This window comes from Narcine bancroftii, chromosome 2 (assembly GCF_036971445.1).
Source record: "Narcine bancroftii isolate sNarBan1 chromosome 2, sNarBan1.hap1, whole genome shotgun sequence".
NCBI classification, from domain to species: Eukaryota; Metazoa; Chordata; class Chondrichthyes; order Torpediniformes; family Narcinidae; genus Narcine; species Narcine bancroftii.
Genome location: NC_091470.1, coordinates 15,088,753 through 15,116,440, shown reverse-complemented (window position 1 = coordinate 15,116,440; position 27,688 = coordinate 15,088,753). Strand labels below are relative to the sequence as shown.

The 27,688-nt window shown below is 40.3% G+C and overlaps 1 protein-coding gene and 1 long non-coding RNA gene across 46 annotated transcripts in view; one reads left to right on the top strand and one right to left on the bottom strand.

Moving 5' to 3' along the window:
* Positions 1-10,998, top strand: part of LOC138753228 (uncharacterized) — a 240,104-nt gene extending 229,106 nt beyond the window's left edge. The window contains exon 4 of the long non-coding RNA XR_011351044.1: positions 10,462-10,998. This is a non-coding gene — a long non-coding RNA (uncharacterized lncRNA). The remainder of the gene's footprint in view (positions 1-10,461) is intronic.
* foxn3 (forkhead box N3) overlaps positions 1-27,688 on the bottom strand; it is a 477,697-nt gene that overhangs the window by 281,052 nt on the left and 168,957 nt on the right. The gene's annotated exons all lie outside the window — the stretch shown is intronic.

Below are 27,688 nucleotides of genomic sequence, written 5' to 3'. Positions count from 1 at the left end.
CCTGCTTGTGATACGCTCCAGTCTTTTAGTTAATAAAAGCCATGGTTTGGATCAACAAGTCTTTGGTTTTTTCGACGCGCTCTACAGGGGAGGAGCTATTTTTTTGAAAACGTTGAGTGTGTGTCTTCAGGCTCCTGTATCTCCTTCCTCAAGGTAGCAATGAGAAAAGGGCATGACTTAGGTGGTGAGGGTCTTTGATGATAGAAGCTGCTTTCTTGAGGCACCACTTCTTAAAGATGTCATTAATAAAGGGAAGACCAATGCCTGTGATGGCACTGTCCAAGTTCACAACCCTCTGTAGTTTGTTTCTTGTCCTGTGCATCAGCACCTTGCTACGAAACGATGATGTAACCAGTCAGAATGTTCTCCATGGTACACCTGGTGACATACCGAATCTCCTCAAATTCCTAATGAAATATAGCTGCTGCCATGTCTTCTTCACAATTGCATCAACGAGGAGGTCCTAGAATAGATCTTCAGAGATGCTGACACCTAGGAATTTGAACATCCTCACTCTTTCCAATGCTGACCCCTTGATGAGGACTGGTTCGTGTTCTCCTGGCTTCTCCTTCTTGATGTTCAAAATCAATTCCCTTGTTTTACTGACGTTGAAGCCCACCACGGGTCTCAGTCAGTCTAACAGAGTTGCCAAACTGGAGTCAGTGTTATACTGATAAATCTATTGCCTCCATGTGGCAAAGTCTCCACCAGAGTTGATCAAAATATTAATTATTGAAATAGGCTAATCTATATTACAAGGAAATAACAAAGAAACTAAAGAAAATTGAAGGACAGGATGATACAGGAGAACAAATGATCTACCAGTGTTTATACAAATTTAGAATCATAGAACATCACAGCACAGAAACAGGCCCCTTTGGCCCTTCTAGTCTGTGCTGAACCATTTTTATGCTTAATCCCACTGACCTGCACCAAGTCCATAGCCATCCATGGTCAAATCCAGTTTACTACTTCACCATGAATGCCCAACATCTGAACTATTCCTAACTAACCTCCCATGTGGGACCTTGTCAAAGGCCTTACTAAAGTGTATTTAGACCACATCCTTCATCAACTTTCCTGATAACCTCCTCGAAAAACTATCAGATTGGTTAAACATGACCTACCATGCACAAAGCCATGTTGACTATCTCTAATCAGTCCCTGGCTATCCAAATACTTGTACAGAATATCCAACGACTTAAGAGCACCTTCCAATCATTTACCTACTGGCCCACTGGCCTATAATTTCCAGGGTTACTTTTGGAGGCTTTTTAAACAACAGAACAACATGAGCTACCCTACTAGAGAAACAGCTCAATGTTCCTACAAAAGAAACTGAGAGAATCAAACTATTTTTCACAATTCTGATGTTAGGACCTGCTTTAAAGATGAGCTTTGTTTCCCCTTGCATTGCAGTTGAATCACATCAATCCACGTGCGCTTCTATCTTCTTGTTTGCCCTTCAACAAGCTCAAATGAATTATTCCCCTGCAAAATATTTAGTTTAGGAACTAAAAAAAACACATAAATGCTGGAGAAACTCAGCAGGTCAAACAGTGCCTTTATGTCGCAAGAGTAACGATACATCACCAATGTTTCGGGCTTAGGAGTCACGTGATGGAGTAGTGGCCGGACGGAGAACTCCAGCCCTCTCCAGAAAAGTCGGGAAAAACAAGAGAAAATACAAAGGCACCAATGTTTCGGGCTTGAGCCCTTCATCAAGCCCGAAACGTTGGTGATGTATCATTACCTTTGCTACCTAAAGGCACTTTTTGACCTGCTGAGTTTCTCAGCATTTGTTTGTGTGTTGTTTCACTCAACCACGGTGTCAACAGATTCCTGTGTTTTACCCCTAGTTTAGGGACTGAATCATTCAGTAATCTAATTAACCAAACCAATAACCAGCACAAGTAATTCCATCAAACATACAACACTATTACTAAAAATATTTCAAAACTGACCATTCACAAATTCTTTTTTCTGGAATCTTATTGTTTTGTCCAACAAGTGTGTTATGAAGCACTGCTTGAGTTGATTTAGTAATTATAAATAAGTATGTCCCTTTACTTTAGAAGCAGTACTTCAGCAACAAAAACTAGCCCCAAATGACCAATGCAGTTTCAAAAAACTAATTAAAATACAATAATTCCCTCAGGAGATTTGAACAATTCTTAATGATTGCTTTTTGCAATTAATTCTGTTGACATTTAAAATTGTATATCCATGTTCCACCTTCCAAATAAGTAGAACTTTGAATGAAAATAGTAGCCAGATATAATTAGTCAACTTATTAGCAATCACGCAGATAAGAACAATTTCAAAACCTGATTCATTATTAACATAAACATCCAGCCAGTTCAAAGTCCTTAGTCATTGGTTGCTTAAACAAAATAAAACTGAAGAGCCAGAAGGTGAGAGTGCATTATTGAAGGGTGGGGGGGAAGGATTAAAAAAAATTGGGAGAACACGAACAAGTTCTCATCGAGGGGGGTTAGCAGTGGAAAGGGTTAGGAACTTCAAATTCCTGGGTGTCAACACCTCTGAAGACCTGCAATCACGAAGAAGGCTCACCAGAGGCTATATTTCGTTTGGAGCTCAATGAGATTTGGTACGTCAAAGACTCCTACAAAATTGTTTTTAAACAGGTATACAGTGGAAAGCATTCTGCTGGTTGCATCACTATCTGGTATGGAGGTGCCGATGCACAGGACTGGAAAAGGCTACACAAGGTTGCAAGCTTGGCCAGCACCATTATGGGTACTAATCTTCATTCCATTGAGGACATCTTTAAGAAGCAGTGACTCAAGAAAGCAGTCTCTATCATTAAGGACCCTCACCACCAGGCCATGCCCTCTTCACTCTGCTATCATCAGGAAGGAGGCCAAGGAGCCTGAAGACAAACACCCAGTGGTACAGAAACAGATTCTTCCCCTCCGCCATCAGTTTCCTGAATGGACAATGAACCACAGACACTACCTCACTTTCTCTTCTTTTATACCAATTTATTTTTAAAATGTAATTTATAGCTTTTTGTACCTGAAATACTGCTGCAATTTTTTGACCTGCTGTGTCCCTCCAGTCTCGCATTTATTTTGGAATATGTCAATTTTTTGGAATAAAACATGTCCATTTTTTGACATGTTCAAGACAATAAATTCTGATTACATTTTAATCTTCAAAATGTGTGCCTGTCACTTCAGAAATAATGTCGAAAGGTTCCTCAAAAACTTTAAATGTGTACCTGCATGACGAAGTTATATATTAAAGGATCTATCACATAATATACAACTTCAGGTATCTGTTTGATAGAAATGAGCATTCACTGTTCCATTACACAGTGATAGGTAAATAAAGATTTAAACCTTAATAAATCACAGGTTAGCCACCAACTGGAGTACAGCATCTAATTCTGGTCACCACAATTTATGAAGGTTGGCAAAGCCAAGAGAGTGTGCAGGAATTACTAGAATAGCCCTGGATTTGAGAGAAAATTGTATGGAGCCAGAAAAGGAAGGTAGATTTGGGGTGGAGAAGATTTAAAGGTATTCCATAGAACATTACAGCACAGAAATCAGGCCCTTCGGTCTGTCTAATCTGTGCCAAACTATTATTCTACCTAGTCCCACCGACCTTCGCCCAGTCCATAGCCATCCATACCTCTCGCATCCATCTACCTGTCCAAATCTTTCTTAAAAGTTAGAATTGAGCCCACATTCACCACTTCACCTGGCAGCTCATTTCCCACTCCCATTACTGTGTGAACGTTCCCCTAAACTTTTCCCCTTTCTTAAGTGCGTTGTCATATATTGAGATTAAAAAGGAAAACTTAAAAAACAGTAATGGAAAAAAGGGGATGGAGGAGGTGAAGGGGCAGAAAAGAAGTGAAAATAAAGATATAAGATGGCCACGTTGGACAATATGACTATAAATATCAGCGGAATATATAATCAAGTTTGTGTATCCCATTGGGGGAAAAAAATCACGTGTAATTTGAAATACAAAGTTGCAATGTTTGAAAAAACCTGGGAACCATATATGGAACATAACGGAAAGAGCAGACCTCGGACCACCACCACCTAAGATGATGGGAAGATAAACATGATCCAATTTAGTGTGAATAAGTAGATGATGAGTCTTTTTTGTTTGTGTTCCTTTTGTGTGAAGATGTTGTTTTGTTGTATTTTATATGTTCAATATTTAATGTTTTTGGAGGGGGGTGGGAAGGGGGAAGGGAAGGATGGGGGGGAAATTTAAAAAAAAAACAATTGACCATTTCCCTCTGCTTGATTATAATGCCGATTGAGTTTATTGTCATACGCACAAGTACAATGTTCTTACTTGCTGCAGCCAAACAGATACTCTCTGTAAAATTAAAAACTTGAATTGTATGCATTAAATTACCCTAGAGTGGAAAGAGGTAATGAATATAAGAGAATTATAATAAATATTCAGTTATAGTTTGTGCTATAAAAATAGGAGGCTTTTCAAAAAAAAACTTTTCCCCTTTCACCCTTAACCCACCTTCAGTGTCTGCACCCCTCATAATTTTGTATACCTCTATCAAATCTCTTCTTATTCTTCTATGTCCAAATTTGTTTAACCTTCCCCTGTACCTCAGTTCCTGAAGTCTGGGGAACATTCTAGTAAATCTTCTCTGCATTCTTTCCTGTGATTCAGTGACCAAAACTGTACACAATACTCCAAATTTGGCCTCATCAATGTCTTATTCAGATTTACCATCACATCCCAACTTCTGTACTCAATATTTTGACTTATGACGATCATGCCAAAGGCTCTTTTTACAACCCTATCTGTCTGTGATGTCACTTTCAGGGAATTATGTATCTGTATTCCCGCAGTTCCCTACCATTTACCATGTACGTCCTTTCTTGGTTTGTTCTTCCAAAATGCAACACCTCACACTTGTCTGCATTAAATTCCATCTGTGATTTTTCAGCCCATTTTTTTTTTTCCAGCTGGTCCAGATCCCCTCTGAAAACCTTCCTCGCTGTCCACGATGTCTCCAATCTTAGTCTCATCTGCAAATTTGCTGATCCAATTCACCACATTATTATCCACATCACTGATATCGATTACAAACAACTGTGGTCCAGCGCCGACCTCTGAGGCCCACCTGCATTCAAAACTGCATTGGATTTTTGTGATGTAGGATAGGAGATACGGTATTTTACAGAAATAATTCTGTAACCTTGACGCTTATTTTGATTTTTTTTTTTAATTTGTTTCGATCATCTCTATTTATTAAACCCACTGATGATTTTTAAAAAATAAAAAGCAAATGCAAGTGTCCCCCAGGGTTCATTGATGCACTCCAAACTAGTCAATTGAGCATCAAGAAATGTTGGTGAACAAACAATTCCACCGAAGAGGTGAGACAGAGAGAGCAACGTCCCTTCCAGCTTCTGGAAGGCAGGTTCGTGACCTTGATTCTCTGTTGTGACCTGACAATCAGGAACCTCTACTTCCCATTACAAAGGCTGCACATTTCATTCTCATTTTTAATTATTCATATAATCCGATTACAACATAGAGTATTGGTGAAATTTACCCTGATTTTAATTCCTCCAATACTGGCACCTTTGCTTTTAGTTTCCCTGCGTCTGTGCGCTGGAATTTTCTTTCTAAAACGATTCTACCTTTCTTAAAACAAAATTAAGCTGCTTCTTAGAATCTAATGCTTAAAGCTTATTCCAAAATAAATGCGAGACTGGAGGGACACAGCAGGTCAGGCAGTGATCATGAAGAGAAATGGACAATCAATGTTTTGGGACACTTTAACCAGTGGAAGCAGATGGGTTCAGTGATTTTAGGAGGCATTTAGATAGGCCCCTGAACAAGAAGGGAGCAAGTTCGTTGAAAATGGCAGCACTGCCAGAGCCGCTGTTACAGCAGCGCTGTTGCAGTTGCGGACCTGCGGGGAGCAAAGATGCAGCGCTCCCATGAGGTCCAGCCACCCAGTTGACTGCCATCGGATCAGCACGGGGTTTGAATGGCCCATTGAAGGAGCTGATGGAGTTTTTTTTTATTGGAGATCCCACAACCTTGGGGTCTGCGCCTGAGATGGTGGCACCTATTAATCGGCAACTCCAGGGAAGAGGAGGACTGGAAGATCACCCCCGCTGTCTGAGAAGGAGAAGCAGAAGAGATGACCCACAGGATTGTGACCACAGAGGTCGAGGACTGCAGACTGCTGGAGACTGGGTCGAACTGGCTGGAGGGGTACCAGGTTTCAGAACTGGGATGGGAAGGGGTGCCGAAGGGTCCCGGACCGTGTCAGAGGTTTGGATCTGGAGCTTGGGATGCCTGGACTCTGAGTGGCTGCAGAAGTGCTGGAGGTGAATCTATGGACACTCGGTGATTCTGGGAGGTTCTCTTTCGCTTCTCTTTCTCGGATTGTAAGAAATGTAAGAGGTACCTAGGCACTTCTGCCAGTGGTGAATCTATCTGCCTTACAGCAGGCAAAAGGGAATTTCATAGAATAGGACAATCTTTTATTACTATGACAATAAATTGAATCTTGAATGGAGGGATATGGATCATATACAGGTTGGGTTTGTTTAATTTGGCATCATGGCTAGCACAGACATCATAAGGCTGAAGGGGCTGTTCCTATGCTGTATTGCTCTACGTAGCACTGTTTCATCTGTCCATTTGATTCCAAATTACATTTCTATCTCACAAAAAATCTGCCAAATCTCACTTTTATCATGCCTCAGCAAGGATTTTGCCTGCCTTCACTTTTACCATCCACTGAGGTGGAGGAAGTTAATAGATAAATAAATATTTTATTTGAACAAATTTAAGAAATGAAAGAACATTAATTCAGTCCTTTTCAATACATTACAATAATTTTTAACATGAACAAACAAAAATAGAAGACATCTTTGTCATTTCAAACATCACAAATCATAAAGGTAATGCACTAAACTCTGCAATTATCCATAAAGCTCTATTATTTTACAGTGGGGTTTTTTTTTAGATAACTATCTAGTCCCAGCAGAACATGAACTACTGTTCACAAACATTTGGCAGACCTGTTCTGCCTATACCCAGCTACCTTCAGCCACTTTTACAATCGATTCCATTTTCGGCTCTTTATGGAAGAGGAATTTTGGTCAACCTCCTTCCACAACTCAGAATTTTTTTCTTCTTGCATCTAATTATATTTCAATATGCAACTGTTTGAGACATTTGTGATTACACCACAAATTTAACAGTTAAATGATTCCCTCTTATGTCAAAGTTGTCATCTAAAAATAAAATGAGTAAATTCTGGAAGCCACTGTTCTTACCGTGAACCTCATTCTCAGTACAATTATGCTTTACGCTATTCAAAATAGCTCATAACAAATATAGTTGCACTTTATCTGGCTCCAAGGCCAACGTCAGAACATCCTTCAAGAGAGTGGACCCTCACAAGGCCCTGATGGTGTACTTGGCAGGGTTCTTAAAATCTGTGCCAACCAATTAGCTGGAGTATTCATGTACATTTTCCATCTCCCATTGGTGCAGTCAGAGGATCCCATCTGCTTCAAAAGGGCATCAATCAATCAGCAAGGTGCCCAAAAAGAGCAGAGGGAGCTGTCTCAATGACTATCTCCCAGTAGCACTCACTAACTACTGCGATAAAAAGCTTTGAGAGGTTGTCCATGGCCAGAATTAGCTTGTACCCAAGTGAAAATCTGGACCCACTGCAATTTACCTCCTGCCACAATTGTTCCACAGCAGATGCAATCTCACTGGATCTCCACTCAGCTCTGGATCATCTAGACAACAGTATCATGTACATCAAGCTACTTTCCTCACAATTCAAATGCCATCTATAAATTGACCGATGACACCATGGTTGTCGGCCAAATCACAAAACAGCAATGAGGAATCATATCAGGCTCATATAAATCAGCAAGTTGAGTGGCGTCACAACAACGTTAGCAAAACTAAAAAATTGATTGTCGACTTCAGGAGGAGGAAAAAAATCAGGAGAACATGAACTAGTCCTCATTGAAGGATCAGCAGTGGAAAGGAATAAGAGTTTCAAATTCCTGGGTGTCAATATCTCTGAAGATCTATCCTGGGGCCTCCAAGTTGTTGCAATCAAAGAAGGCTCGTCAGTGGCTATAACTTTGTAAGGAGATTGAGGAGATAATGGTAGGTCACCAAAGATTTGTGAATTTCTACAGGAATACCATGGAGAACATTCTGATTGGTATGGAGGTGCTAATGCAGAAGACTGGAAAGGATGGCCAGCTGCCATCAGTCTTCACTCCAAGGACATCGACAAAGGGTGGTGCCTTAAGAAAGCAGCCTCAATCCTGAAGGAACCTCGCCAACAAGCCCATGCTCTCTTCACACTGCTACCATCAGGAAGGAAGTACAGGAGCCTGAAGACGAATACCCAGTGTTATAAATTCTGAATCCAATTCTGATCCCAGATGAGTTCAACTGAAGAGTTATTTTATCAAGGAAAAAATAAACTCGATGGGATAAAAGATGCTCTTCACATAGGAACTAATTTCTAATGAGTGTGATGTATGTTTTCTTCAAGACTGTATCCCAGATCTCCACTACTATTGAGTGGGACTGTATTCAAATTGGATAATTCAATGACAACCACTACTGTGCATTGTCTAGTGAAATATAACATAGCAGCTGTGTCAAACATATGGAAGAGCTCGCAATCAGTTAACAATATTGGGTACAGGAAATCATCTTCTGTAAGCCAACTCCATAAAATTAAACAATTTCAAGTTACAATATTTTAAAAATAAAATTTACAGCAAATGTCTAATTGACATAAAAACATCAATGATTAGAATATCATACACAAATAAGCTAGAAAGATTTTTTAAAAATCAAACTAAGGATAAACAAATACCTACATCATCGTTTATTTAGCACTGTTTGGCCAATCGTCTGGGAATCTAACACAAGACAATCTGGAACCACCAGCACACGGATTCCAGGTATTCATGTCTTTACATGAAGGTTGGGAATGAATCTTAAATGTCCAATATCCAGATCCCAAAATCAAATGAGCAAATAAAAACTGCCTCTGGATGCTGTAGCTAACCCTTTATGTTTTTATGCAGGCTGTGACGAAATTACAAATTTACAAATATTTACAAAGAACTAAATGCACAAGAACAAGCATCAATCGCATGTTGCAGCACATTATGATCCATTCTGAAAATGAGCCCTGCCCACCAAGAAAGCAGTCCAGCTACACTAAAGATTAATGGAGACACTTATTAAATAAATTAATCAGTATGAATGTGTCAATAATTCACCCCCCCCCCCAAAATGGTGACCATGGCGGTGGACCAGTGAGGGGCTCAGCAGCTGAAGGACCCTAAAGGGAAGGTGCCCATGGCAGCAAGCCAGCAAGGGGCTCAAAGGCTGAGGGACCCACACAGGCTGTGAGTGATTTGTGGTTGGGGGATTCTGCGCCAGGATTCCAAAGGGTGCCGAGGCCAAGAAGAGGTCCTGAAGGGCTTCGGGTGCTGAAGGCACCAGGAGCGCTGGAGGCAAATGCAGGGGCACTGTCTCTGAAGGGAGCCTATTTAATTCATTTTCTCTCATACTGAAAGGGGCACTGGGCAATACTAATGGTGACTCTTTGTCTCCCTTACAGCAGGAAAAAGTTAAAGTACATCATCTAGGTTACATTGTTAATGTATTATTAGGTAACAATAAAAGGAACCTCAAACTACTCTAAAAATGTTGGGTGATGGGTCCACCTTTTTGATGGTCCTTCCTCTTTCAAGAACCTGCATACTTCCTTATTGAAAGGAACAAAGTGAAGCTGCATGCCCTTTCAGTCAATGAGTTCTGGATCAGCAATAAAATATATTAAATTCTACATTACTCAGCAGGACAGACATGACGGCTCTAATAACCCGAAACACTAATTCTGTTTCTCTCGCCAGAAAAAGTGTCTCCAATCATTTTTGTTTTATTTTAGATTTAAAGCATCAACAATTCTTTGGTTTTCCATTTCAAGTTTATTCAATGAATAAGAAAAATATTCTTGTTAATTACTTCTATCAATTACTACCTTCCTCAATCCATCTACCAAATGGAAAGTTTCTCTTTTCTCCCCATACAGTCTAAAGCCTTAATGGCTTTGTACGCAATTATAAATCACTTCAATCTTCTTTCCTCTAAATACAACAATCGCAGCCTCTCCTGTCCCTCTAAAATGCAGTTTCTCATTTGATTGAGACTTTCCAACACCGTTCCTACAGAGCTGTATCCTTTAATAATGCAGTGATCAGAAACACATAAAATGTTCTAGCTGAGGCCAAATCTTTGTTTATAGAAGTTTGACCGCGCTGTGGATAAAGTCTTAACAATCCTGCATTCTATGTCAATGAATGGACTATTGATGACGTGAACTAGCTGGGTCTCTGACGATATTGAGCCTCTTGTGTTTTCCAGTTGCATCTATGATAGAACAATCTCTACATTTCTGTGGATGGTGGATCAGCATTGGAGTTCAGGAGGTGAGGCAGTCAACCACAGGACTTGCGTTGACAATATGACAGCGCAGCTGTATTGTTACAAAATACCTCAGTAATCCTACATTCAGAGGTCGAAGAAAGAAAGTTCAAGTTCTACTGTGACAGTGAGAGAACTTGATTTTGCATTTATAAAGAACCTGAAAATGTTTTAAAATCTTGATGTATTAACTCTCAGATTACTATAAAATCTTAACTGGTTCACTGGCAATCTTGAGAAATGCATTGTCCTCATTCAACCTCCTCCATCCCGAAGAAGCCACTCAGTTATATTAAACCAAGAATAGGAAATATATGCCATCTTAGTCTGTGACACCCACATTCAATTTACTCGCAAATGAAGACAATAGTCGGGAAAAGAATGATAAACCAGGAGGGCAAATTAGCCTTCAGCTATTGGAGATATTTTCCAAGATATCGCTCAAATAAAAATATAAAACTGCCTTCACTGGCATTTCTGTTAACATTTGGAATGTTACTCAAATTTGCTGTCATTCATCGATTCAGGCAACCAAAACGAGGCAGCTTTTTTGACACTACTGCATTGCTCAGCAATTTTATTAACTCCCTGTACTTCACACAAAGGCATGCTGTTTACATGCCTTTATGACTCTCGAGAGATTGATAGGTCCTTGATTAGCCAGGGTTTCAAAGGTTATGGGAAGAAGGCTGGGCAGTGGGGCTGAATAGTGGGGCAGAGTTGATGGGCTGAATGGCTTATTTCTGCTTCTTTATGTTGTATTCTGAAGTACCAGCATCGTGAGAATTTGCATTCTTGGCTCATGTAAAGATTTATAAAACAATAGAAATCAAAAAAGTAACCCAACTGTTTCCACTGTAATTAGAAGGAAAGACGCCAGGCTAGATGAGTGGGGAATAGAAGAGATGCAAGTGAGGGCTGAGTTCATGGAGTAGTGGGGAAGCCTTGCTTTCTGAAGAAGGTGGATGTCACAGAGGCCCTGGAATAGAAAGCCTCATTCTGGGACCAGATGTGGCAGAGATGGAGAAATTAGAAGAAAGGAATAGAATCCCTACAGGTGTCTTAGTGAAAAGAGGTGAAGTCAAGGGAGTCAGGCGGTTTATAAAAGATGTTTGTGAACAGTTTGTCTACTGAAGTGGAGTCAGAGAAATGGGAGAGAGATGGCAGAGATGGACCATTTGAATAAAGTAGATAAACTCCCACATAGTTTCCAGATTAATTTAAATCAACATCTTTTATGTTCCAACTATTATGCCAAATGGAAAGTCTCTTCTTATTTTTCAAACTCTTTCAGAAAAGCATGATAGGAATATTGAAGTAAACTGACAATTCCCTACACATCTCTCCTTCACTCTGTTCTTCCCTTTGAACACTTGTTGACAAAAGCTATACTTCATTACATTGCTACATAAAGGTTGGATATGTATTGAGGGTAACAGTGAAGTCAGTACAATCATCATTTCTGTTTTGTGCATTCTTGATGTTTACTGGTGCATTTGCTTTGAATAACTGTAACTGTCCAATTTACAGGTAAAGCTTTTCCTTCTAGATGTCCCCATGTTTACAATCCAAACCAAAGCAGTTTAATTCTGCACTTGAGACTCAAATATCCTACCACAGAAACACTTGTATCAATTTTGATGTGGGATAGAAGGAAAAACGATCATTTATTTGTCAAAGGCTTCTATGTTTGTTGGACTATGTTCTTATTTCAAGGATGCAACTGCAGGAAAATTGCAGCTCTAAAAGAATACAAAGCCAAAATATGGTAAAACTGAAGCTTCAGCATTTGTTTTTAAACTACCGGTACTTCAGGCAAGCATTAGGCTGTGTGATTCATCTCTTGTCCATTCCCATTTCATTGCACAGGACCAATTACAGGTCTAAAGTAGCTCTATGTGCCCAATTCTGGTGTCATTTACCCAAGAACTATTTCAATTCAATACAGGGATAGAACACAATTGGATCTCTCATTTCTTTTAAAAGACAACTTTTACAGAAAGACACCATAAAGTAGAATCAGTTTTAAGCAGATTATTGGAAAAGAGGTGTTTGGTGTTTGGTTTTAACTCAATATAATTTAATTCCTTTTGATATAATCATGAAACTAGAATTTGCTTGTCCAGAATGCCCTTTTCACAAGTTCCAAACTATTAGATTCACAATTCTATTACAAACTTCATTATAAACTTTAGCAAAATTCAAGGCCAAGGAATTAAAGTGACATTAACACAAAATGTCCATGCTATCTGGATGGCTGGCGTAGCAGTTGGCACATTACAGGGCCAGCAATTAGGACTGAGGTTTGAATCCTGTGCTCTCTCTAAGCTGTTTGTACATTTTCCCTGGAGGCTGTGGTTTCCTCCCACTCTTCAAAACATACCGGGAATGTCAGTGAATCAGGTGTAATGGGTGGTAAGGGCTTGTGGGGTGAAAGGGCCTGCTATTCTGCTGTATAAAATCTGAAAATATTAAAATTGGCCAGAAATAAAGTAGACAGCAATGGTGAGAGATTGTTTATCCAAACAGGAGGAAGTAAACAATAGTGTTCCTGACGATCGGTATTATCACTGCTTTTCTTGAAATATTAATGACTTGGGATTCAGAATTCACAAGAAATTTGCCCGAATGGTGCCAAGGAAAGGAAAAATTCAATTGTATAGATCCAAAAGTTGTTCCCTTGCAGCAGTTATGTTTAAACAGAGCGTTGGTAGATATGTTCAGAATCATTGAGGACTTTAAGAGATTAAAACTATGGAGAAATTTAAGGTAAATGACAAAAAAAATTTTTTAGTATAAATTCTCATTGATTGCTTTGCCTAATTGTAGGGAAGCAAAACCAGAAGTAATTTTCAAAATGAACTGAATGGAAAATAAATATATAGATATATATTTGGGTAAAACATCAGCGCTTCCAAGATTTGATGAATGGCTTTTTTTGGACTGTTTGGCAAATATGAAATCATAACTAATCTTAGCTTCACCCCTGAAAGAACAAACAATGATTTGTCAGCAGATTGAATTTGTTAGTTGCGTTGACACTTAGTTAGAGAACTGTACAAAAATGAATGAAGATGGGAGTCAGGTACCATATGAAGAGTGGCACACGTCAAAATCCTATAATTGGTAATGGCCCAATAGGAGGTTTTAAAAATCTCATGAAAATGTTGATCTTCTCAGTGATGACAAGTGGTAATATAAAATCAATACCAGTTTACACACACAAACAACTCATCAGTCACCTTGGTACGTAACATTAAGCACAGACTTAGACGTGACAAGGTATTAAAATGGCTCTTATGACGAGAAACAATGTTTAGAAACCAGAAGGAAAAATAAGAAATTGAAAGGAGGCCAAGCCTGTATGGTTGGATATTCAAACCCATCATAGGATTCTAAAAACATTCAGATATTTGAATTTTGGGCCGTTCTTTCAATTTCATTGAACTAAAGTTGTTGTTGCATCCACAAACTGACATAAATTTGAATGACTTTAACCCTAAAGGGTTCATTAACAATGGCGTGAAGACAGGCTGCGTTCTCGCACCAACCCTCTTTTCAATCTTCTTCAGCATGATGCTGAACCAAGCCATGAAAGACCTCAACAATGAAGACGCTGTTTACATCCGGTACCACACGGATGGCAGTCTCTTCATTCTGAGGCGCCTGCAAGCTCACACCAAGACACAAGAGCAACTTGTCCGTGAACTACTCTTTGCAGACGATGCCGCTTTAGTTGCCCATTCAGAGCCAGCTCTTCAGCGCTTGACGTCCTGTTTTGCGGAAACTGCCAAAATGTTTGGCCTGGAAGTCAGCCTGAAGAAAACTGAGGTCCTCCATCAGTCAGCTCCCCACCATGACTACCAGCCCCCCCACATCTCCATCGGGCACACAAAACTCAAAACGGTCAACCAGTTTACCTATCTCGGCTGCACCATTTCATCAGATGCAAGGATCGACAACGAGATAGACAACAGACTCGCCAAGGCAAATAGCGCCTTTGGAAGACTACACAAAAGAGTCTGGAAAAACAACCAACTGAAAAACCTCACAAAGATTAGCGTATACAGAGCCGTTGTCATACCCACACTCCTGTTCGGCTCCGAATCATGGGTCCTCTACTGGCATCACCTACGGCTCCTAGAACACTTCCACCAGCGTTATCTCCGCTCCATCCTCAACATTCATTGGAGCGACTTCATCCCTAACATCGAAGTACTCGAGATGGCAGAGGCTGACAGCATCGAATCCACGCTGCTGAAGATCCAACTGCGCTGGGTAGGTCACGTCTCCAGAATGGAGGGCCATCGCCTTCCCAAGATCGTGTTCTATGGCAATCTCTCCACTGGCCACCGTGACAGAGGTGCACCAAAGAAGAGGTACAAGGACTGCCTAAAGAAATCTCTTGGTGCCTGCCACATTGACCACTGCCAGTGGGCTGATATCGCCTCAAACTGTGCATCTTGGCGCCTCACAGTTCGGCGGGCAGCAACCTCCTTTGAAGAAGACCGCAGAGCCCACCTCACTGACAAAAGACAAAGGAGGAAAAACCCAACACCCAACCAACCAATTTTCCCCTGCAACCGCGTCTGCCTGTCCTGCATCGGACTTGTCAGCCACAAACGAGGCTGCAGCTGACGTGGACATTTACTCCTCCATAAATCTTCGTATACGAAGCCAAGCCAAAGAAAAGGAAACCCTAAAGCACAAAGGACATCACCTGATTTTAAACTGATAGTCATTCCCAAAAAGATACTTCCTACAATTGAATGGATCGTTTGTTCTGCCCAACAGTTCTGACGATAATCTGATTCTAAGCTATAACATTTGGCTGCAGTATTTTAATAAGTAAGTTCAATGGGCAGCGCGGTTAGCATTGCGATTAGTGCAACGCAGTTACCGCACTAGTGATTGGACCAGGGTTCGAGTCCTGCGCTGTCTGCAAGGAGTTTGTATGTTTGCTCTGTGTCTGCATGGATTTTCCCTGGGGGCTCCGGTTTCCTCCCACCGTTAAAATGTACCGAGATTGTAGGTCAATTGGGTGGGACTGGCTTGTAGGCCAAAAGGGCCCGACTACCTAATTTTTTTTTAAAAAAGTACATTCCAAGTTCAAATCAGCATTGAAATGTAAAAAAGGACTAAAATTTATACAGCTGCTTTTAGGCTTAAAAAAAAAGTATTCTGAGGCAATGAAATGCCAAGTTCCCCTTGGCCTACTTTGTCTGTGCTGACCATTAAGCCAAATTAAACTCATCCCATCTGCCTGCCACAAAGTCTTTTAAACACTCATACTCCATTGCCCTGCTTCCTCCCTCTACTCTCACCGCTAATCATGCAACATCCCTTACAAAGGGGCCCTGAATTGTTAGGCTACATTTTGGTACTCAACTGTGAAAATGTGACAAATTCACCACAACTGAGCAAAAGCTGATAATGATGGTTAGATGCTCCAGCTTGAAGTGGGATGTTGAGCTGGATCACCTCCTGCAGTTGAACAGAAGTTAATATTTTTAAAGAGAGTAATCGGGTAACTTAAACTCAGCAGACATTGGCACTTTTGCCAAGAAACATGATGATGACTGCTGGTATAACGCAGAAGCACATGGTGGGAGCTGAAAGGAGGCCAGGCCAATGTGATTATATTGCTTCACAACTGGATGGCATGCAATAACATTTAACAATAATATTTATTTATTTTAATACATGAATACATTTTGATCCAGCTCAACATCCCACTTCATGCTGGAGCATCTAACCATCATTATCAGCTTTTGCTCAGTTGTGGTGAATTTGTCACATTTGTATATACACACTGTGCAAAGTCCACGCTGCATATTTGGTGGGGGACCTGAATGAATGTGCCACAGTGGTCACAGACTGTCAGAAAACACATGGGCAAAGGTGCTCCTACTAAGGCTATCTAGGTATATCCTAACCAGGATCCAAGAGAAAATGTTGAAGATCCATCTTTGGCATCGAGGTCAGGTGATTCAGAAACATGCAGGTACAATCTCCAAAAGGCCATCACCAACACAAAGTCAATTCAAGGCCAAACTGGAGTCTTGGACAGCTCCGGCAGGGCTTAAGTTCAAGTTTATTCATCATCCAATTGTACAAGTGTAAATTGATGAAACAACGTTCTCCAGTCCTCAGTGTAAAACACTGCAAACCCACATAGCATATACAGACAAATGATACGTATGCACAGTACGTAGATACAAATGTGACAAATTCACCACAACTGAGCAAAAGCTGATAATGATGGTTAGATGCTCCAGCTTGAAGTGGGATGTTGAGCTGGATCAAAATGTATTTATGTATTAAAATAAATATTATTGTTAAATGTTATTGCATGTCCACAAGTTCTCGGCAGCAACCAAATAATATCAGTATTACAAGGCAGAATCATCAATTGCAATTCATCTCCTTGAGCAAGTACAATGAAAACCAAAGAACCTTTGCAAGCCCTGGCGGCTCTGTGCTCCCTCTTCCCAAGGTTGAAGTGAACAGAACTTTCAGACGGTGAATCCTCGAAAGGCACCCAGCTCCAGAGGGTAACAAACATCATGAGGCTCATCACAGACATCCCATGGCAAGTGATTCACCTCGTGACGCCCCAAAGCTGTTTCACCACTTACAAGATACAAGTGTGCAGTGTGTTGGAATACTTTTCATTTGCCTAGAAGAGCACCACTCAACACCGTCCAGGACAGGGCAGTCAGTCCAATTATTAACCTGCAGCTCACCATCCTGAACATTATTCTTCACCACTGCATCCAGGTAGGGCCCGACATTTGATCAAATGTTCTATTTTGCTCACAGAATTCCCCAACCATTCAGACAACTGGAAAATAATTAAGTCAAAAATGTTCAGTACAACAATATTTAAAGTAGTAACTGATGCTTTTCCCTTTTTAAAAAAAAGGTGAAATAAAATTTCTCTGGAGAATACAGTTGCTGTCAACAGTGAGTCAAATGGATAACAAACTGGTTGCCATTACAAAGTCCAGTGATTCTTCTCTATCGATCCAATTTTTAAAATCAGCATAATTTGAAGAAATTTAACTTTGGAAATACAACATTTCAATGTGGAAGTCCAAGTCCATCACAGAAAAGTGATTTTCTCCTTTCTCTTTGCTCAAACGATTCTATATTTTTTTTTTAAAAACTCTCGCATCTTTTCCAGCAAAGAAGACTATTACTAAGACTAAAAGATGCAAAGTTTATGCTTCTTCCACAGGTTCCTGGTAATCGAAGTTCAAGCCACAATCTACCTTGTGGTGTGATTCAATGCCAAGTTTTTGACTTTTTAAAAACTTATTTCAAGGAATGAGAGATGAATTTTAATTCTGAGAAGTGCAGTGTGTTGGATTTTTGTAGGCTAAATCAGGACTCGACGATCACAGTGAATGGGGAGAGTATTGCAGAAGGGATTTGGGGTTCAGCGCATACTAATCAGTCAATCTAATTCAGGTGTAACTGGAATTCTGCCGGTTACCTTCACTCAAATGTTTATACAATTTCCCCCTGAAATCACAGATCGTCTTCACCACACGTTTTCAAAGACAGTAAGACCACAAGACATCAGAGCAGAAATAGGTTATCCAGCTCATTGAGTCTGCACTGCCATTTAATCATGAGCTGATCCATTTCCCCACTCAGCTCCACTGCCCAGCCTTCTCCCCATTACCTTTGATGCCCTGGCTAATCGAGAATTGATCTCTGCCTTAAATACACCCAACAACATGACCTCCACAAACACCTGTGGCAACAAATTCCACAGGTTTACCACTCTCTGGCTGAGGAAATTCCTTTGCATCTTTCTGTTCTCAGCAGACACCCTTCCAGATTATTTTTCCTTGTATCCTTTGCCAAAACTTTACATCTGCGTCCTTTAATCTGACCTTCATCAGGTAATGGGAACAGAATTTCTATGTCTACTTTATCTAGATGTCATAAATCTCGACAAAATTTCCCCACCACCTCCTTTACTACAAAGAAAACAATACCAGCTTCTCTGACCTAACATTGTAGGTTAAAAAAAAATCAGCCCTGGAACCATTCTGGTAAATTCTTCTACACCGTCTCAAGAAGTGAAATTGGATATAATAATCTCATTATCAAAAAAAAACATGAACCCCCTACCCCAGGCCTTTCTGTTCCTGCACTCTTTAGAACTGTGCCAATAATTCGATATTTGGTCTTAATATCTCGCACTTCACTGTGTTAAAAGCATTCTCTGTATGTATCCTGTTGCATGTCACCATGTCATGCACCACTTACCCCTCCAGAACATGCTCAAGGCACCAATGTTCCCCTTGGAAACAACATGAAAAGGAGAGAGAGAAAAGAACAATCTAAGAAAACCCCTGAGCACATTTATTTAAAGTCTGTTGCTTCAAATGATTGTATACATCAAATACAAAAAGGGAAAGTAACAGCCCTGGCTCTACAGTTTTTGGAAATCTATCAGTGTATGCTCACTTGATTTATGAAATGTGAATCAACAAAGTCTGATGGCCATCTCTTATTCTGAGATGAGATAGGTTGACAGATCACTGGTTTATCACTATGGCAACTCTCTGGTTTCTGTATCAACTGAACAGCATTGCTATGGTAATACATATACAGGAAAGAAATTCCTCTCCAAAGCTGAATAGCAGATGGCAATGAATTCAAATTCATCAGTGCAGTGAATGCTACTCTCGCACTGCAGGAAAAACTCACTCTTCCACGTGCTTTCTGTGTCAAGAGGAGGCTTGACCCTAGAGAAAGACTTAAAAGATCGGCTTTCTATAGCAATATGAGAAGAGACTTTAATGGTTCTACGACACAACTAAAAAAAATTCAGTGAATGCTATTAAGGTAATGTCAGTATTGGATTGGTAATTTAATGCCATGGTGCCAAAAATGATCATCCCATTCATTAAAGAGCCCTTGAAACATCTGTTTTTAGATTCGATGTTGCACTGGCTCCTGCCATTGTGCTTCAATTGAGATATTGTCCATCCACAAACTATATATCCATCGCCTGCAAGTTCTCATCAGGAACCAAACAATATTATGAGTATATCAGTATTACATCACTGTTCCTTTCTCAGTAAATGAGACCTAAACGACTGAACTTTTCTTGCAATTAATGTCTAGATTTTAGTACTTGTAATACAGTAAAACCCCTGTTATCCAGAATTCAAACAACCGGCAAAAGAAAAAATAAGGAAAATAAAGAAGTGAAAAATACAGAAGTTTAAAATTGGAACACCTCACCGTTAGTTCACCAATCTACACAACACATTCTCAAGTAACCGGAAAATTCACTCACCCGGCATCTACCAATCCTCATCGGTGCTGGATACCAGGGGTTTTAGTGAATATTGCTTTCTGTTTGCACATACACAGCACACTTTAATTTGTGGAGAAAGCTTAGCTTGCTAATGCAGGAGATATCTGTAAATCTGTTGGCAGAGTCCGCAATGATTTCAACTGCGTAACCCTAACTGGGACGCTGCTTTTTTCACTTCTACCTTGAGGTGGGGTTCAGGCCTGAAACATTGGTAATATATTGTTATCTCCAATGGACGCTGCAAGACTGGCTGGGTTCCTGCAGCCTTTACTGTGTGCTTTTACTACAATCACAGCATCTGCAGATTTTCGTGTTTTACTTCAGCCACACAATCAAATATACCTTCAGAATTAAACTTTTTATAACATTCCAGTCTTTCCTCCAATGAGACTCCACAAGAGGAAGCAATGACCCGCATATAACGCAAGAGCTTCCATAGAAGGTGCTCTTCCTGATCTCCAAATGTTTGGGTAAAGCCTGTAAAATGAGGGAGCAGATTTATGTCAATCAAATCATGGCTGATGTATTTTTCCTCTCAAGCCTATCCACCACATAGGTTCTTATGGAGCAAGGGTGTAAAAGCTCATCAACCTCCACTTTAAACATACTTGGCAATAAATTTTACAGATTCATTACCCTCAGGCTGAGGAGAGTCTTATTTACATTACAGAACAGAGGAAAAGGTGAATAGGGGAGGGGAGAAGAAGAAAGATTGGCATGCAGTCATGTTGCACAAGGAAAAAACTCCTTCAGATCGAGTCCACCCCAACCATCAAGCACCCATCTACACTTCAGCAGTTGTTGGCCTTCTTGGCCATTTCTATCGCTTTTACTTGAAAACTTGCTTTATAGTTTTGTTGCTCTGATGGAACCTCCATGTTAACAATCGCCTCCAGCCAATGCCCAGATCAATCCTCGACAAACGACCAACATCTCAGGCATCACAATTTTTATGGGTAGACTTATTTGCCCAATATTAGATAAAACCCTTAAAATGAGGCTGAAAGGGAGGGGCTTCAACTTATCTGCCAGTTGACTTGTATGCAGAAATATATGGTAAATGCTTTTTCTTAAATAAATGTATTTAATTTTTTTTAAAAAAACATTTTAAAATTTAGACATACAGCATGGTATCAGGCCATTTCGGCCCATGAGGCCGTGCCACCCAGTTTTGAGCAGTGGGAAGAAACCAGAGCCCCCAGGGAAAACCCACACAGACAGATTCCTCACAGATCATGTGGGATCCGAACCAAGGTCTCAATTGATGGCGCAGTAAAGGCGCTGCACTTACCACTACGCCAACCGTGATTTAAAACTGAATGTATTCCTCGAAAGGGAATTGACATAAAGTAACTTTGAGCTCATTTTCCCATACACGAACGTGCACATGGACAAACGTTCCTAATCCTGATCAGTGCTGCATTCTCAGCCATTGAAACATCACCAGCAAGTTTCACAAAAAAAATCAGCCAACTATTCCAGCAAAATTTCAAAAGACCGCAGGCGAGTCATGAAACAAGCCAATGTTGACTTTACACTATATCAGAGTCAGGATGAAACCAGTAGATCACTGGCTCCTTTGTCCAGTATATTGAAACTATATGATGCAATTTGTAAAAACATGAAACTGGAACTACTTAACACAAATACCCTGGAGTACATTTATGATATAGTATCTTTAGGTACTTGGTTATAATCTGACATTAATTGCCAAAGCCAGGAGCCTGAACAGTGATGAAAACAAACTTTGCAATGGCAGGAGACAAAACTCTGAAGGTTCCTGTGGAGAACAAAAAGTAAAAATGGGTATTCAGCCTCTATTGATCAAAAGGTAAATTTACTTTTAATATCTGTTCCAAAAACAATTTAATTTGCAACCAAGAATTTTTAACCTTAGGACAGGTCCACGTCGAATGAAAAAAAGTACCTACTTCTTGGTCACATCTAAAACATAAATCTGAAGAATAATCTTGACTATTTTACTGAGGATTCTTCCCCCAATTCAGTTCCACCTCATAAATATTATCTGCAATTTAGTGAAACATTCCAACTTCATTGGAAGGATAAGCAAACCAATGTTAGCATCTCCCCCATGCCAACATCCCCAGCTTTGATCCCTATTTGCTTTCATTCAGTAACATTGGGGACTCTGATGTCAGGCATGCACACAAATAGTGACACCACTCCAAGATCTGGAGAAGATTATCAGATGGACTGGGGGGTGGGGGGGGGGGGGGAAATCAAGAATGTACTCAAAGTCACCTTGAAGAAGAGCAACATCCCCATCCCAATGACCTTTGGGAACCTCCAGACCACGACTTCTTAAAATGGAGTAGGAATACTCAAGTTATTATTGAGAACCTCAAAGCCATGCATCAGAAGTACAAATGAAACTATGGGGAGGCAGCCCACTTCTTCCACAAGTCATCCACCATAATGCTCCTTCAACCATCTCCTACTCCAAATGTGAAAGAATCTGCAGTTCACACATTATTGGTCTCACTAATAAGAACCATAATTCTGTCCCAAGATAAGATTACAATTTAACAATAATTCCACATGCCTCAATAGCAAGGAATACTACAGCAAAGTGCTAATTAATGGATTAATATCCAGACACAGGGGTTATTGATAGTGTTGACATGAACTTCAGTCCCACCATATAAATTTTTTATTTAGACAAAGCACAGTAACAGGCCATTTCGGCCCAGAAGTCCATGCCACCCAATTAACCTATACCCCCCCAGCACGTTTCGAATGGTGGGAGGAAATCCACGCAGACACAGGGAGAACATAGCAACTCCTTACAGACCGCGCAGGATTCGAACCCAAATCCCGAGTGCTGGCGCTGCAAATGTGTTGCACTAACCTCTACACCAACTGTGCTGTCTATGCATGACAGCTATAGATTTTAAATTCAAATATATCTGAAATAAAAAGCATGACCAGAATGTCATTAAAAACCCATCCATTTCCCTAATGTCCTTCAAATATGCCCTCCCTGATCTCTATCAATTCCTGATCGTCTATCGAGTTTGTCCCTCAACTATCCTCTCGAATTGTCAAGCAAGTCACAAATAAAAAGTGGGACATCTAGAACTGTGGAATTCAGAGTATTCTGCATACTCAGTTAGGGAGGCACAGCCCACAAAATCTATAATCCAATAAATCCAGGCACTCCTGGTGGGGGGATTGCCTGCCAGATTTCCCATTTGGAATATCAGAGGAATATGGGAAACCCTATCACAAGATCAAAGGTTTTCTACCATTTGACTGGTTAAAACCGGCATTACAGTCTGGTATGAGAACACCAATAACCTGAAGTGTAAAGCCCTGCAAAAGGTAGTTGTCACAGCGAGAGCATCAACATGGAACACTGCCATCTGAGAGCAGCAACGATCATCAAGGATCCACACCACCCACTCACCTTCGCATTAAATACCACTTAAGGCTACGCGGTCCATGGACAAGTCAGGTTTTTGTTTCCAATTTCAACTCCAAATCATGAGGGGTAGCTATCTTCATAAACAAAAACAAAAATATTCCATTTACAGGCAGGTAAGCTTTTGCAGAAACAGGCGGTACTAGACAATGTCTGTGCACCCAACTTTGACGCCAGCTCATTTGCTAACATGCTATTAAATAGACTTCTCTCATTAGGTACCCACAGAGTAATTTTGGTTGCGGGGGGGGGGGGGGGGGGGTTGGGATTTAAATTGTGTTATGGACTTAGACATAGAGCAATCTAATCCCCTCAGTACTTCCCAATCCACCATGGCCAGGTTGTTTTCTTATTTGATTCTACAGAAAGGGCTGATCGACCCTTGGAGATTTCCCAATCCCTCAACTAAAAGAAAAGTTCACTCTTTTCCAATGTTCACAATTCACATTCTAGGAAAGATTTTTTTTTTCTCTTTGGATGGCTCTCTAAATCCACGAGTGGTTTTCTCAGATTATCCCGAAGTATTTTGTGTTTGGACCTGCATGCATTCTCTGCAGTGTCAAGAGAATAGCATTCTTTTTACATCAGCTGCGCCAGAAGGCAGCAGAGGAGAATCTCTTCAAGAAAGTTCTCTGGTCATTAGGAGCTATAAATGAGGTTTAAAAAGTATAATCCCACTTCACTGAACCCAATTCCTTTTCTACTCTCAACCTCTTCAGCGAAAACATTAGATGTTTTACTTCCCATATCCGCAGAACATTCATAAAGTTTACAATGTTACATTTCTTTTTGTTTTTTGACATTAGTTTAATATTTATGAAACAGTCAGTTTCAAGCACAAAATCTTAAGAAAGCAACAAATTTAAAAGGTGGGAAGTGGATACTATGCACGACATTGAAAATCTGTTTCAGACTACTCAATTTGTTTCAGTGACTGGAATTGACTGGGAGGTAAGAGGATTTGTGCAGTGATATTTTGTTCATTTAGCCGAACTATTTGCTTATCATGTATTTGCTGAAGGAGTTCCATTGTAATTGCAAAAAGCAACATTAAAGCCATGTGGCGATACATGCACCATTGCTTTAAAGTTAATTAGGCTGATGCAGAATGCCCCTACAATGTCAGCAGAATAGGTTTTTTTTTAATTCAGCAGCTGGGCCAAAAGCCAGCAAAGGAAAGCCTCTTCAAGAAAAGACTCTGATCATTCAGAGCCATAAATGGGGTTGAAATCTCAACCTCCGAAGTTTCATTGATGTTTGATTCTTTTTGTACTCTCAAAATCTCAGCTAGAAGCATGTCAGGAGTGACTCCGGAAACCCTGGCAAATTTCTAGAGCTATGTGGCGGAAAGCATGCTGGCCAACTGCATCGCCGTCTGGTACGGAAATACCAACACCCTGCAAAAGTTAGTGGACCCTGCCCAGGACATGACAGGCAAAGCCCCGCTCACCATCAACGTGCAACGCTGCTGCCGGAGAGCAGCAGCAATCATCAAGGATCCCAACTACCCAGCACATGCTCTGTTCTCGCTGTTACCATTAGGAAAGAGATATCGGTGCCATAATACTCACGCCACCAGGTTCAGAAACAGCTGCTACCCCTCCACAACAAGCTCAATCAGGGACTCATTTAAAGACCCTTACTTTTGCACTTTATTGATTTTTCCCCTCTCTGTATTGCACCGTTTGTTTACATTTCCTTGACTGTTTACATGTGCCAGTTGTGTACAGAATTTTTTTTTGATTTACCAATAAGTAGAATTCTGCCTTGCCTGCAGGAAAAAGAATCTCAAGGTTGTATTTGATGTCGTGCATGTACTCTGACAATAAATCTAAATATTATGAATGATGCCTGTACAACTCAGGGAATACAAATAATACCACTGACAAGTCAATGGTGTTGCATTGGTGAATGAATTTAAATATCACCCCCCTCCCAACCCCTTGAGACCCTCCAAACAAAAAGACACATTTAAAACTGGGATATTCTTCTCAAATGCTGCAACAGTGACAACCATTTCCTGTTAAACGCTTCAATTCAATATATCACAAAGCATCTGGCACAAGGAAGCAATCACTTAATGAGGGACACCACACTTTCAGTTCTTTTACAACCAGGCACAATAAAAGCTGGATGACCTCCTGCGCTGCAAATTTGCCATGTATTCTGTGATTCTATTGACTTAAGGCTCTGCTGTGCCCCAGTCATTAAAATCAGATCCAAGGGGACTGCTGTACTGAACTGAAACAAGTGGTTGAGTGGCTGAGACAAGAGTATTTTAACATCCTTCACCAATCCAAGTTGTTGCCGACCAGTCAAATAAATAAGATAATCAGAGATTAACGTGTATACATCACAAGGGCAGTTTTACAACATTTTTTTAAAAGTTACCTCGCAGAAAGATTATTCTAAAATCTTTCATTCATTGAAACTTTGCAAAAATAATCTTCAGTTTGTACTAGATGCAATATTGATAATAGATGGCACTTGGCACAAACTGGAAGGAAGTGTTTTTCCCCGCAATATTTGGTGAGGTTATACAAGAAATTGGTGAGGCCAAATTTGGCACTTCTGGTAGCCAAACTACAGGAAGGATATCAGTAAGATTGAATGAGTGCAGAGAAGATTTACTAGGATATTGCCAGGTCTTCAGGAGTTGAGTTACAGATGAAGATTAAACAGGTTAGGACTTTATTCCATGGAATGTAGAAGAATGAAGGGAGATTTGATAGAGGTTTACAAAATTCTGAGAGGTATAGAGTAAATACGAGTAGGCTCTTTCCACTTAGATTAGGAGAGAGAAATATGAGATGACGTGGCTTTAGGGTGAAAGGGGAAAGTTTTAAGGGGAACTTAAAGTCAAGTCGCCTTAGATTATCATTAATACCATGCTCACATGGTAAAGACAAGATAGCATTTCTCCAGGACCAGGGAGCATATTTACATTAAGTTAGAATAGAAGTTAAACACATTAAAATATTAAGATGTATACAGTAAAAGTCCACGGTACACTATCCACAGATGTTCTGGAAATTCAGGAGCCTGATGGTTTGGGGGGGAAAAAAAAGTAGCCCAATCTGGATGTAACAACCAAAGTGCTGCAGTACCTCCAACCGGATGGCAGAAGGGAGAACAGTTTATGTGAGGGGTGGGTGGAGTCCTTCACAATGTTTTTTTTTTGCTTGCATCGAGTGTCTTAAATGTCCTTCATGTTTGGAAGAGAGCCCCGATAATCTTTTCCGCTGACTTCACTATTCTCTGCAGGGTCTTGTGGTCAGAGGTGGTACATCTTCCAAACCAGGTGGTGATGCAGTTGCACAGGATGATCTCAATAAATCCTCTGTAGAATGTAGTAAGGATGGAGAAAGTAGAGGTACTGCTGGGCTTTCTTGTGTTTGGAGCTGAAGTTAAGGGACCAGGTTGATGTTGGGAACGAGCTGCCATCCAACTTGGTAAATGTTGGCCTACTCTTGTTTTAAGAATAACTTGAATAGATACATGGATGGGAGAGGACTGGGGGGTTATAGAATGGATGTAGGTCAGTGGGACTAGTGGAATGATGCTTCAGCACAGTCGAGAAGGGCGGAATGGCCTGTTTTCTGTGATGGAGTGTTTTATGGTTTCAGCGTCATGCTTAATCCCTATTGAAGTCAAAGCAAATAAATTTACAAACAATTTTAAAAAAATTACAAAGACTTTCCTCAAATACTTATTTTATTCATGAGTCAATACCATGCTCAAAGGGAAAAAAATTCAGTCTACTTTGTAGATCATCAGTTGAATGAAGAAATAAGTAGGCAATAGTTTTTAAAAAGTTTTTTTAAAATAGCCACCAGTGCAAGTTTAGAAATGCTAATGAGATACTGCATACAAATATGTTAAATAATCCAACCTTTAAATTAGATTCAGAGAGTCATACGGCACAGAAGCAAGCTCTTTGGCCCAAGATGACCAAGATGTCTTCTGAGCTTATCCTATTTGCCTGCATTTGATCCGTGCCTCTCTATACCTCTTATCCAGATCAACAATCTTACTCTCAATGTCAACAAGACCAAAGAGCTTACTGTGGATTTTAGGAAGGCGAGGTCAACTGACCACTCAACCACCTGCAATGATGGGGGCAGCGATGGAGAGGATTAGTACCTTCAAGTTTCTGGGGTCCTTTCCTGAAGCCAACACAGCGGCAACTGTGAAGATAGCATAATTTTTTTAGGTCTGTGGACATTTGCCATGCGTTGAATACTGTATCCAATTTTTACAGGTATAGGGTGCAAAGCATACTGACTAGTTGCATCACAAGCTGGTTTGGTAATTTGGGTGCCCTGGATTACAGAAGGCTACAGAAAATAGAAAACATAGCCAAATTCTTCATGGGCTCTGAT